This window comes from Gadus chalcogrammus, chromosome 6, assembly GCF_026213295.1.
Source record: "Gadus chalcogrammus isolate NIFS_2021 chromosome 6, NIFS_Gcha_1.0, whole genome shotgun sequence".
Taxonomy (NCBI): Eukaryota; Metazoa; Chordata; class Actinopteri; order Gadiformes; family Gadidae; genus Gadus; species Gadus chalcogrammus.
Genome location: NC_079417.1, coordinates 5154470 through 5168847, shown reverse-complemented (window position 1 = coordinate 5168847; position 14378 = coordinate 5154470). Strand labels below are relative to the sequence as shown.

Here is a 14378-nt window from a genome sequence, read left to right as displayed (position 1 = left end):
TTCATCCATCTCCATGGTCTCCTCTCTACAGGGAAAAACAAAAGAGGAAACGCAGAACAATGCTATCCAACAGTTAAAGGGAATAACCATCATTAAATTATAACTAAAAACTTCTAACATTAAATAAGTGACAGCTATTAGCGGCCAAGCTCTCATCTTCTGTCACTTGTCCTAGATTGGTTAGTTCCTTTCACTGCCATCAAGCAATGGCATAAATATGTAGCCACTTTTGTGTGGTTGACAAACTGCCTTGTGCTTCAGTTTTTTCTCCTCAATCAGCTCTTGTTTTTGGTTCCCTCTTTCATCGCGCAGTACAGCAATGGTTACAGCAATTAGTTTTGAGTCGCAGGGACTGGTGAAGAAGCTGACCAAAGCGTCGAGACTGTACACATCACACACACATGTCTTTTCTGGCCTTCTTTCCTTTACCAAGGCAAAGGCATGTTCTTCTTCTTAGTTGACACAAATGTCCCAAGTGCTGCTGGTGAGACATGAATTTTTGCATTGTCCATTTCTGCTATCCTCTTCGCTAGTTGTGCAATCGGGTTATTTGCATTTCTGACCCTTTTTTTTTGGTTTTTCAAAGGTTCAAAGGTTCAAGGGTTTTTATTCGTCATTACACTGGGCGTAGTCCTGGAGCAGGGAGAACTCTGTGGGGGTCAGTGTGACCCACTTGTCATGGTCTGTCATGATGTCACTGGCCCTCTTCTCTCTGATCACCAGCAGGCATGGCACCCTTCAGAAACACACTGGCCCGCCCCCCCGCTGGGGAGAAAACAACCAACAGCATCTACATGGAACCCTCCCCACCAGCCCTCCCTGAGACGCACACACACACACACACACACACCTCTGAAATCCCCCTCAACTCATGTGCTTTCTGAATGGTCGGGGGCCTATTATCTTTCTTGTGTTCTTCTCAAAAGGTCTCTACTGACCCTAAAACATGTCAGGTTGGAGTGACAGTCTTCCGAAGTCCAAACACATATGAATTCTTGTGCAGGGCTTCCCAAGTCTAGTACAGTATTAATACAAAGAGAGATAGAGAGAGAGTGAGATGAGACAATAAATAGTGCATTTACATTTAGGGCAATTAGTATACGCTTTTATCCGAAGCGACTTACATCAGTTAATACACACATTGACGGCAGAGTCAACCATGCAAGGCGACATCCAGCTCGTCAGGAGCAGTTAGGGTTAAGTGTCTTGCTCAGGGACACATCAACACTCAGCTAGAAGGAGCTGGGGATCGAACTAGCAACCTTACGGTTACAAGACAACTGCTCTACCTCCTGAGCTAAGCTGACCCCTTTATTAATAATAAAAAATATAAAAGATTTAAAAATGTGTCCTTTTTTAAAAAAAAAGAAGGACAAATTGCATGTTGTGCATTGCATTTCAGAGAGCACCACAGTAGATAGTGATTACAAATACATATTCAATTAAATTGAATTCAGCAGTGCAACCATACTGTATAACCACATGTAGCAGCGTTATTGCACGGAGGAAGTGGGGATCGGTGGCTGTCTGCCCTCTCCACCTCAGTCCCTGTTTGGTAAGAGGCTGTAGGTTTCAGGACTCCTCCTGAAGTCTGCTAGAGAATTACCTCTCTAGTTTTGGCTACGTTGAGGATGAGGTCATTCTCCTCTCCATAGACGAGAGTTTCCTCTATCACACTCCTGTAGCCTGACTTGACCCCCCTTGATGAGGCCCAGGATGGTGGTGTCATCAGCGTATTGGATAACAATGGTGTTTTCTAGTGTGGAGGCACAATTATGTGTGTACAGGGTGTAGAGTTTGGTACTGAGGCAGCAGCCCTGTGGTGAACCTGTGCTGACTATGAGCTCAGCGGACAACCGCCTCCCCACTCTCACCACCTGTGGTCTTTCAATCCGGAAATCTAGGATCCAGTTACGGGTGGGAGTCGGGACATCGAGGTCAGTCAGTGTACCAATCAGCTTGCCCGGGCGGATCGTATTGAAGGCAGAACTATAGTCCAGGAAAAGCATTCTGACATATGTTCTGCTGTTGTCCAGGTGTTGTAAAGTGTGATGTAGGGCTATGGCCACCGCATCATCCACTGATCAGTTGGGGTGATAGGCCAACTGGGATGGGTCGACAGTGTCTGATACTGTGTCGTTTATGTAGGTAAGAACCTGCTTTTCTAGGCACTTAATGGGGGCTGAAGTTAGCGCCACCGTCCTGAAATACACCGGCCTAACCCTATTCAGCGTGGATGAATTAGGCTTTTTTGGAACCGGTATGATTATGGATGATTTAAATACTCGGGGGACTATTGCCTGGGATAGGGAAAGATTGAAAATGTCAGCATACACACCCACTAGTTGTTCCCCACAGGCCTTCAAGACTCTTGGATGAACGCCGTCTGGTCACATAGCCTTATGGGGCTTCACCTGCTTCAGAGCCCTCAGAACCTGTGCGTGTGTAACCTGGAAGGAAGTGTCCATGGAGTCACAGGGGGCTTTTGAGGGAGTGTCTGTGTTCAGCCTGTCGAACCTGGCACAAAAGTTGTTGAGGCTGTCTGGGAGGGTGGCATCTCGGGTGTCTGGGGTTGTCATGGTAGTCCTGTAATTTGTAGCTGCCTGGATTCCCTTCCACATGCTGCGCGTGTTGTTGTTCAGGTAGAGGCTTTCAAGTTTTTGGGAGGGGGCCCTTTTTGCAGCTGTGATGGACTTCTCAAGCTCATACCGGGCTCTCTTATATTCCTCTTGATCTCCTGACTTGAAGGCCTCCCGTCTAATTCTGATGTTTTGTTTTATGTCCCCATTAAACCAAGGTTTTTGGTTAGGGAACACACGCACAGGTCTTGGGGGGCACATATAGAAGTGCACCAGCTGATGTAGTCGCTGAATCTTAAAGTTTTTCCATTGACCAATAACTCGTTCCACATGGATCCTCACACGAGAAAGTTGTCTAGATGTGTCCATTTCCTGTGCAGACAGCTGCTTTTTTCCTTTTGTGAAATGAGGAATACGCCGCAAGTTCCGCAAGTTCGTCTCTGATGAGAAATCCTCTGTCTGCTAACACATCACCCCTAGGCTCCAAAAGTTGGAAGAAACCTGACTCTTTAGTGATCTGCTTGTCTGAAACCCGTCCACCCCACCCAGGAGGCGGACAGAAATGAAATTGCACCAGCTGGAGTGATGCCGATCAAATAATTAATGGTGTTGTTGTGTTTGGAATTTGACCATGTCTGGGCCCTGGAAGTCCGATTACTTGGTCTAGCTATGAACATTTCTGTGCAATCTATTATGCACCGGCATCTTCTAAAGTTGCGCTAGAATATTTTGGGCATATTTTTAAGTATTGCCCCCTTACTTGGCCATTTAATGAGTGGCTTGAGGACCAAGGCCATAACAGGGACCCAGCTCCGCAAAATATTTGATATGGTGGTTTTTGATACCTTAAATCTATATGCCAAGTCAGTATTAGATAGTCCCAACCTTAATTTCATCAATATAACCAAAAGGTGGTCCTCAACTGTACGTTTTTTGCAAATTATTTCTACGCTGCCTGTTATTTTTGTAAGTAGCCATTCAAAGACCACGGAGGTCAGTCCTGTGAGAAAAAGCAATTGTACCATGTTGCACTTAACAGTGGTGTAGGAAAACTTAGATTTTTGCAGCTCCTCTTTCAGCTTTACATTTTCAGCTCGTAGTGTGTCCAACTCCTGTCGCAGGTTGACATAGTCCTCCTGAAGTTGACTGTGTCTCAGGTTCAGATCATCAAACTCTCTCTTTGGGACTGGGATATCCTCTTCAGCTTCAATATAGAAAAGTACAAGTTCACTCATTTTAAAATTGGAAAAGTGGTAGTTTTGTGACACACTGTGATTACCTACATTGAGATGTTTCAATACTTTCTATGGTATATACAGTAAAGTACATACAGTACTGTAAAAAATAAGCAAACCAATACAGTAACATTTTGTGGTTGCTTTTTTCCATAGAATGACTATAAGACCTTCTGGGGGCGGACGCCAACGCCTGTTCACCCAACAGCAGGAACTTGCCATTGTGGACCTGGTCAGAGCAAACCGTCTCAACCAGCTGCAGCAACAAATACTTGCAGATAGAGAAGTATTCAATAACATAGAGCGAGTAACCATTTCCACTGTCAGACGCATCTTGGTAAAGCACCAAATTACCATGAAGCAATTGTACAGGGTCCCATTTGAGAGGAACAGTGTCAGGGTCAAAGGACTTCAACGTGAATATGTACAGGTAAGTGTTACAGTCCTTTACATTTACAATACAGTATTGGTGTCATCCAGTTACAGCTGAATATGTGCCATTGTATCAGTAGTACCAGATAGATACATTCAGAGAAGTACCAGGTACCTGTTTGATGGGGTGGGGGTTCTGTATGTGTAGTAATGTAGTTGAGTGTTTTGAGTAATGCCATCCAAAATATGTATCCCATGTATTTTGTTTTGTTACAGAGCATCTTGGAGATGGATGGAGCTGCACAGCCTCATGAATTTAGTTACATTGATGAGGCTGGATTCAACCTCAGCAAAACAAGACAACGGGGTCGTAACATAATTGACCACCAACCACATTTTCGCATGCCTCTTCTGCAGGCAATGGAACAGGCCTGCGGAGACATCGACTTAGGGTCAATCCATGGATGGATTCGGCACACAAGGCAATATTTTCCCCGATGCTTAGCGGGAGAAAACATTGGATGTGATGTTGATGAGATCCCATGGCCAGACCCCAACAGACGGCAGGGTCCATAAGTCCACCCACGCACAATTGCTATGTTTTTCTGTGTGTACAGTACAGTAGGGTTGATTTTTGTTTTATTTTTGCTCAAACTGTATTTACTGCACTGTAATGTACAGTACTGCAATGTACTGTACATTACAGTACAGTACATTATGGTTGTGGTGAAAACGTGCCCTCTGTGGAACTGAATAAAAACAGTGAACATGAAAGACTGCAGTGTTTTATAAAAAGTAGACCAGTGTTGCTGCTGATCTGAAAGTGTATTCATATGATGCAAGTGTGTATCATTTTGTCATCAGAGTGCCATTTTTACAAAGAATGGTTAGGTTTCGATAGCCGAGTTTAAATTTGACATAGATGTGAATGGTTTATTTCCCAGTGTTGTGTCTTATTTGCTTGTGTGTTGAGTTTGGACACAATGAGCCAAATTTTGCAAAATGTGTTCAAGCAATTGAAATAAACTATAAAGGACAGAATTCCATGAATTGCCTTCTGGTTTACAAAGGCCAGTTAGTTATAATGGGTCCAGACTAGGGCATAGTCAGCAGATTGTCATGTCTACGTACTATAGTCAAAGGAAGGAATTAAGCGCAGCTGCCCTTTCAGAATATCAGCCTGCTATTAGGCCACATCCACCAAATCAGTGCCTCAGGATGTCCACATTGTAGCATGACAATTATTTATATTTAGAAAAACCTGTACTGTGGTGGCCACGCAATCGCCATGCAATCAATACTAACTGAGGTTAAATCTGTCTCCCAATTGCACTGCTTAAAAGTGAAACATTAAGCCAATGAAGAGTTCGCTATAAAAGTCAGGTCCCGATTATTGATTATTTATAACCACAGTGCCACACCCATCCTTTCCCGGGCCCAAGCAACTCCCTCTTCCATATTCCTCTGAACAGCATGTGAGAATTACTCACTCACTCAGTTCCCAGGAAATCTACCATAGGAGTGTTTTGTATCTGTGAGTTAGAGATTTAGAGTGAGATAGATAGTAAAAGGTGGGGAGGGGGCAGGGACGCAGGAAGTGGGGTTCTCCGGGTGCTGCCGCACCCCCTCTAGTGGACAACAGACGCAACTACAACACTTGAACTCAGGCAATGCCGCAGGTTTTTTTTTTTTTTGTCTCATCCGATTACATACAGCACCCCCCACTTCATATGACTTCCTGCGTCCCTGGGAGGGAGAGGGGGAGAGAGAGTTAGAGGGAGAGAGAAGGGAGTGTGAAGGGCATGCAATAGCACACTGAGCCCTGGGCCAGTGAAAGAAGGGATTATTCAGCATGGGCCCGGTGTGCTGGTGCTGGCTGGCTTTAGAGGTACACACCATGCTAGGCTCAGGGGCACAGAGACAAGCTCCGAGGCTAACACAGTTGTGCTCAAAATATCCTGTTAATTATTGTTATAGTTTGAGTGATAGTGATAGATGGAATGGGTTGAAGTATTGGTAATATGCAGTGATAAGGGGGGATGTTATAGGTGTTTACCCTTGGATCTGAATTGAGTTCATCTTTATAAAACGGCAAGATGTCTCTCATCACAATACACTTCCAAATAAGATGTTTGACTTGTCTTACTTTTTCCCACTTGTGGTTGGAAAAACAATGAAGAATGGTGGTGTCAAATATATGCATTTATTTGTTCTTGCTTTATTCAGTATGATTTGTGTTGCAGCTCTTGACCAAAAGACAGATAACAAGAACATAAAGACGTTTTAACATTAGGTAAGTTGTAAGTATTACAATTTTCTGTATACGTGTTTGTCCTGACCTTTCCTCTAGTGTTATCATTGAGCAAGATAAGAGAGCCACTGACACCATCTATAAAGTTGATATATGAGTTGCATTTTGTGGGAGTTTTCACATTTTCTGCTGTGACAACTTTCTATAAACCACAAAGGGGATTATCCGTTGACATGGAAAGACAAAAAAAAAGATGAGCACACAACATATTTCCACACCCTGTGTGTCCTCTCAGTGGCTCTCAGTGGCTCTTCGCTCCCGCTGGATTTCCTCTTGACTGTGATTAATACTCTTGCCTGATCAGATACTGGAGGGGGTCTGGAGACCCAGAGGCTCCCAACAGAATAGAAGGTTGTGTGTTTCTCTCTCTCTCTCTCTCTCTCTCTCTCTCTCTCTCTCTCTCTCTCTCTCTCTCTCTATATAAGAGAGAGAGAATGAGAGAGTATGTACACACACAATGTATGCAGAGGCCAAAATGACAGCAGGGATTAAGTGCCTGCCTAGGAAATATCCTATAGTAATGACTGGGAGCTACTGAGCTATTTTTTAGCCAGTGTTGCCATGTGCAAGGAATGCTCTTGGAGAGAGTCTCGCTGTATGCAGAGGAAGCAAGACATTTTCTATGAGCATGAAACAATGTCATCCTAATCCCATGCACGAGTGGAGAAAGAGATCAGGTTGTTCCGGCAGAATGCAGGACGCTCTTAACACATGCACAAACACACGCACACACACACACACACACTTTGCCTGAATGGATTGGCTAGCTAGAGGATGTAATGTTGATGCAGTAACTATAAGACATTGCCTGTCACTGACTAAAATCAAAAGGGAAATGATTTTTGTATTGCACATTATTCAACACATTACTCTCTAATGTAGATCTTGAATGTCTCTTGTAAGTATCTGTGTTCCTTGTATGTTTGTTAAAAAAAAACCTACAAGAGATAAAACAAGTCGTACTTTATTAATCCAAGGCAGGAAACAACGATGCAATCAGTTCTATTTAGTTCACGTCTCATTTCAAATCTGTTGTCCCAGACAGGAAATGAGGGTGTAAGAATACCAAACGAAATCCACAATGTACACAATAACAGCAGAAAAATAAAGAACACAAGAGTATTAAAAAAAGAAGAATAGATATAGTAAAATAATATTCATATTGTTGATGCTGAACTGTATCGATGTCTACATGTAGCATAGAACACTGGCCAGTCTTGCAATACACTGTAATGCCAAGTGCAAGCCGCAGAGCTCCACAGTACTAAGATAATACTATACTCTTTCAATCACAGATGAATAATGATGGTCCCAAAGCCTGCTTCTATCCACTTTTGTGGAGTCAAGTCTTCTCCCAATTGGATTCAGCACAGGAACATAATGAAGGAAGGAACCCAATATATATGAAGACAAAATTCTGAATTATCTCTAGTAAGGAATGGCTAAAGTTTTCTGCCATTCCTTACAAAATTATAACATTTTCCTTGTTGCTGTCATAAGATAACAGACATGTACAAGCAGGGATGTGCTTAACAAGGTTAAAAAGATAAAAGATACAAAGAAAATGTGTATTTTTCTTCTGTATCTTTGTATCTATCTGTCTTTATATTGTATGCAACATAAAAATAATAATGAATTGCATTTATAGAAACCAGTCCTTTATATCAAACAGGTAATTCATCCCACGTATTTCCGATTTGTCCATCAAGACAATTTTGCCGTTTTCATCACAGCAGAGGAGCTTCTCCACGTTGTCTTTTTTATGCACCAGACGCCTCCACCCATCCCCTTTATCATCTCCCCACCTAAAGCGGTAATCTTTGTCCAAGTTCTTCGGCAGATCTTTTTCAGCATGTTGAACCAGCTACGGACACAAAAGACTGGTTAAACTCCAAAGGTAACTGTAAATAATGACCACATAAGTGTTATTGTTGAAATGGAAGCTTGAAAGCTAACCAGTTAACTATATAATTCAATTAACATCACACATTATTATTAATTTGTCTCAACATGTCTGTCTTTCTTGGGCATCTCCCTAACTTGTGTTTAATATGAAATGAGTCAACATCCATGTGATTAATGCTGAAATGGGAAAGCCAACCTGCTGAAAATGATTTGCATTTGTGGTTAATTGTATGATTAATAAAAATGGACGTTACAAAAAATAACGTGAAACAGCTAAGACTTTTTAATATGAGGTGATCCCGTCTTGGGATCTAGCCCACACCAAAACGAAAACACCCAACTTGCCACACTCACACTGGCAGATTTGAGCACGGTTAGGTGTGAAAACGGCCACGGCCACGGCCAGATGGCCTAGTGTGAGTGCACCTCAGAGTGTGAAAGTAGTACATTTCCTGTAGAGGTACAGACACATACTGAAACCGGTTGCCCAAAGGTATGATGCACAAAGAGTACAGCATAGGTAAAACTATAAGGAGATTATGAAAGTTGCTTTTAAAATACAGGCTCCCAAGTCACCACTGTTACCAATCCGTTGTATCAAGAGTTTTTGTTGAAAAATCAGATTACACCACTCTTGTAGTTGCTAGAAATTGAGAGGGCCAATGGCTAACCTGTCACTGTTACATACATTGAGTAGAATATAATTTTTTCAGATTTCTTTGGGGTTGAAGCTGAAGTGCCAACACTCACAACGGTAGTTCAAGATGTGTGTGCAGCTTCTCAGGCCCTGGTTCTGATTGGTACCAATACACTTGATACATATCAAACTTATAGCACCAGTCCAGAAATGTAGCCTCCCTGTACCGACAGTGATATATTGTTTCATCTTCTTATGCCAAATGTACTTATTTTAAGTCGCTTTGGATGAAAGCGTTTACTAAATGCCCTAAACTTAAATGTAAAATGAATTCAAATATAGCTTTATATTTACCTCCAGGCCCTTTCCGACTTTGAGAGAGTAGTGTTGTCCTTCATAATTGAATAAGAAAGCAACATCCATGTCCCACTCATAGTACGTCACTGTGTATGAAATCAGAAAGCAAACATTATGATCATGCAGGAGGCAATGGTCAATTAACTCACATACTGTATATAAGTGGGACCCGAATGACACCAATCTGCAATAGTTCCATTTTCAAAAAGAAAATCCAAATCCCATCACTGCTGCAATCTGAATTATAGAGACTAATTTACCTTTATACTGGGCGAGTACTTGGGTTGATTTAGCTTTCAATGCTTTTCCAAACGGATTTTTGATGACAGTCACTTGCTTCCCATCTTTTTGGGTCAGGCAGCCCATCCTCTTTGGAGGTTCACTCATGACGATAGTGGCAGCAGAAAAAAACTCTGTTTTGGACACCAGGTTGAATTAGGAAGATGGAGATGAAGCTTTTTTGTATTAAAGTTATATCTGAAAAGGAGGGAAAAATCCGATATTAGGCTCTGGCAGGGAGAAAACATTGATGGGGCACTCTCAAGTGTCAGACATAGTCCTTTTAATTGACAATGTGGAAGTTTCTAAAATTCTCTGAAATGATATAGTAAAAACACTTTGTTTTGGGTAAGTGAGTTTTGTCAATTTAGAAGACGCGTATACAAAGCGACTTGACACCAGTAGAAAACGTGTAATCGTTGGTCTAAAAGTTTACTTATAGATTCAACAAAAACTAAAATTGATTTTCCTTCCGTTCGGCCAGAGAGGGGTGTCTCCTACAGCCACTTTTTGCAGAGTTCATGAATTTTAGTGCAATGGCATGCGCATGCCCTGTATGTAGCCTAACTGATTTCACCTAAACCAGCAATTCTTCATCAATCCCAACTAATTATTTGGGTAGTAGAAATTTTATTTAATTCATAAATCGGAGCAAAGTCTATCTGTGATGTTTCCAGTTTGTTTACATCAGCCTACTAACTATGTGCATGTCATAGAATGATTCAGAATAGCTGGAATGGATGATTGCATATTAATCTGACAAAAGTGTGTGAAAGTACTAAAGGAAAACACGCGTGTGTGTGCAACACCCACATTACATTTCATCCTCACCGGTTAATCTATTAAATTAATTATTATTGTTGCATTATTATATTATCATTGTTAATCGATGACGCCTACGACACTTGAAGCCCTGCCTTTCTCTGTGCGATCCGTGTGTTTCTTTTGGCTTTGGCTCCAGTGAGGAGACGTTGCACACTGATTTAAAATTATATTAAAAAAAAACTAAAAAAACTATTTTGTATGATTTAATCCCTTAACCCCTGAAATACTGGCCTGAATTCGCCAGCGGAGTCTTTGCCGGCCCTTATGCATACATGTATGGAGTTTATTACGGTGGAAAAGTGACACATCATGAATACGCGCGCATTTGACCTGCAGGTTAACCCTTCCCTTCAGACTACACCACGCTGTCGGGGTTTGTGCATTATTTATTACACTGTGCATTATTTACCTAGGCCTTAACATTATGCTGCATGTGGAGTATAAAGATGACAAAAGCCCCAAATTCTTGATATAAATTTCCCAAATCCATATAAGGAAGGCATTGGATTTACGGCTGCATGTTTATACATCAAATCAACCTTTAGCCAAGCGAAAACTATTTTAGTGGATCTTTTTTTTTCTTTTTACATATAGCCTTTAAGTGAGGACTATAATGACATTGACGATAACTATATAATAACTCTCCATACACTATGACATTATGATATTACAATTAGGCTACGTTTTACATGAGTCAATCATCTAATCCATAAGGAAACTTATATTCGACAGCGATGATTATTTAAAAATGTGTTATTTGAATAGGTCCTTGGCGATAAAAAAACACATCCCCAAACACCGCTGTAACAATGTTGGAACCTATGTTTGGAAGTCGACTCCATCCTCGGCATTGACTATCGTATAGTAAACATTGAAGCGTACTACTTACAGCAGGTCTTAGCTCTCTCCAGCAGGTTAACGTGGTGTGAAGAACTATGCGCGAAGAAGTGTCGAGGTTTTAAACGGGCAGTCTGAACGTTCGGCTTCACTCGTCCTCGTTCGTGCTTTATACAGGGATGCGACGCCACGTGTCCCGCAGCCAATGAGTGAATCGGTGCTATTCCGCAGGTTAAATGAGTCACTCATTGTCAAACATTGTATTACCCGTAATCTTTTTTTGTTTAAGTTATTTGGTCAAATATAGTATGATCAGTGAATCAGCCTATAGCATCCAGTCTTTTGTTCAGCAGTGTGCCATCATTTGGCCATTACGACCGTTCTCTTCCTCATTATCCTTCTGCCAGTTAGTATTTAGCAATTGAGATGAACAACATTAAAACATCTGTGTGCACTACTGTAATAATTAACTAAAATAAAAATGTGTTTGTATAATATAATATGGGTGGAGTTTTGTTATTGAACACTAAAACTAAAATTAAAACTTTGACCCCATGTTTTTATATGAAGCCCAACTCAAAGTCCATCAGTTTCAGTGAGGAGTGAGGAGACGTGTGGGTTCACCAAAATAGACTTATTCTAAATTTAAATATAGATACTTGTACATTAATTGTTGCTAAACCTGGCATTGCACCCATTGGCTTCCTATGAAACTGTGAATCAGCCTTTCTTTCGTTTTCACATAACCAACATTAGTCATGTCTGACGTTCTTTCTGGCAATAAGTCATTACTATAGAAAGAAAGGTGAGGATAGGGAAAAATACAAGAAGTACTTAAAGGGCCAGTGAAGCCAAAACCATTTATATATATTCATTTTTATTTTTTTGCTTTAAACACGGTCATATAATTGTGTACATATATGCCATGTTATAACTGTTACAGAAATAAGACCGCAGAGAAAACAAGAGCGAAATTTTTACCATTCTCCTAAAAGCACTACTTCAACATTCCACTCTGCTTCGGACACAGGTTTCAAATCTTTCGTGACGACGAAGTGCCTGTAAATATGGTGTGTTCCAGATGCCTCGTACACCACCCGCAAAAGTTGCATGTTGGGAAATCTCCCAGCTTTCTTGGGGTATTTCACAGAGGTACGCCCTCTTTTGGTGGTTCCCACTCGGAATTCTGAGAGTATACCGAGTTCAGTGAGGCTGACCGTACGACTCAACAACAAAAATGGCTGCACCCGTAAAGAGATTTACTTTCTTTGTATTTGTACCACGTTGGTCAATTAGGTTCCATGACATTGCTACTTTATGGATGCTTTAATATAGATATTAGTGGGCCCCAAACACAGTATTTGAAGACGTTCCCGAAATTCAGCCGTGGTGCAGAATTACAGCCGCTACGAGCCAGTCGCACATTGAGCTTTCCCGAAAGCGCCGTTTCGGTGTCTGTAGCTTTAATGCAAATGAGGAGGAGAGAGGCGGGTCAAGGAGGAGGGTGGGGGTGTGGCCCTGAGCAGCTTGTGGCCCCGGTACCATGCGCTCTGTTTACAGTCGATGTACCGCAATGGCGAGGCGCACACAGCCTTTGGCCGTGTTCTGTAAATATTCTAGAACATTCCCAGTGTTCCGGCGTGAGTCCTGGAGCTCTACATCTAAATAATATCATATTACACATAGATATCTATATCATATAATATATATCATCACGGCAAAAAGCTGTGTGAGCCTCCAGACGATATCATGAATCTCAAACGACTTCGTCGGGTACTCCGACGTCTCTGGTTCTCCCACGTCCACATCAATCTGAAGTAGACTGAACCACGACATGGAGGAGAAAGGGATTGTTGCCCGTGATTGTTGACCGCGGTTGTCTTCCGCCGGAGCCTCGCTACCGAGGAGGGACCACCACCTCGGCAGCGGGCAGCGCTTAGGCACCACCGCCTCCTGCAGCAGGCAGCGCCAAGGCGGTGGTCCCTCGGCAGCGGGAAGCGGGGCTCAAGCGGGAGACATTCGCGGGCAACAATCCCTTTCTCCACCATGTCATGGTTCATGTACTTCAGGGAGTCAAAGCCAAGGTTCCTTTCCCCAATTCCTTCTGAACCAGGGCTGAGATAACCCCCACTACGAGTCTCGTTGTGGAAATACCAGAAACGAGTCTGACGTGCCATAACACCAACAGCAGAACGGTTATCCAAATAACAAAGAAGTGTACAACAGTTGCGTTGTGTAATCACACACACACACACACACACACGTGGTGCTTGCACGGTCATATCTCATTGGCGGGCCAAATTCTCTGGGCTGGCAAGGCAGAGAAAGGGGAGGTGGCATTTCCCCTTATGACAACATACGGGGAAAATTCCAAAATGGCGCGTCTGAGCTTCGTTTTTTCAAATCATCTGAATAAACGAAGCAGGTGAAGCAGAATGCCTATAGTGATCCATTTACCCCCAACAAAATGTCTAGCTACTGGGGGAGCATAGGTAGGCTAGAGGAACTCATATTAATGTTAGAAAACCTCAGAAAGTGAAATTTTCATGCCATGGAATCTTTAATGTCGAAAATAATGTTGAAATGCTCTTACACACTTGATTACATTGCTACTTTATCCGGTATCCAAAATATGTTTTTTTTTGTAAGCAGAAAACAGACAAATTATATAATAGCTCACCCATCCACGGCGGCCCCTCGCTGGCGTGTTGACAGTAAATGGAATTAGCAACCTGACAGATGTTGAAATGGTTGCTTGTATGGATGAGAATCAAAAAAATAACCCTAACTACATGTCAAACCACAGCTTAAACCACAATGATACATAACAGGAGTCATTGAAGCAACCTTCAATATATGCTAATAATAAGCACTACATACAAACCATGTGGGAGTGGGAGTATTCGTCAGTTTTCAGCGATTGTCCGGTCCGTCAGAGGATGTCCACTTGTGAAAGAATTGGAGGAAGGATTTCGGCCTATGATAACTCTACCACAACAAGGATTTATTATCACATATCAGTCTCAAAATAACCCTCTAAT

The 14378-nt window shown here is 42.1% G+C and overlaps 1 long non-coding RNA gene across 1 annotated transcript; it reads right to left on the bottom strand.

The window, feature by feature from the left end:
* Positions 1-7424: 7424 nt before the first annotated feature.
* Positions 7425-11491, bottom strand: LOC130384425 (uncharacterized). The gene is made up of 4 exons (XR_008895874.1): positions 11390-11491; positions 9657-9873; positions 9394-9482; positions 7425-8361 (listed from the first exon to the last, which is right to left on the bottom strand). It is a non-coding gene; the product is annotated as an uncharacterized LOC130384425 (long non-coding RNA).
* Positions 11492-14378: the final 2887 nt, after the last annotated feature.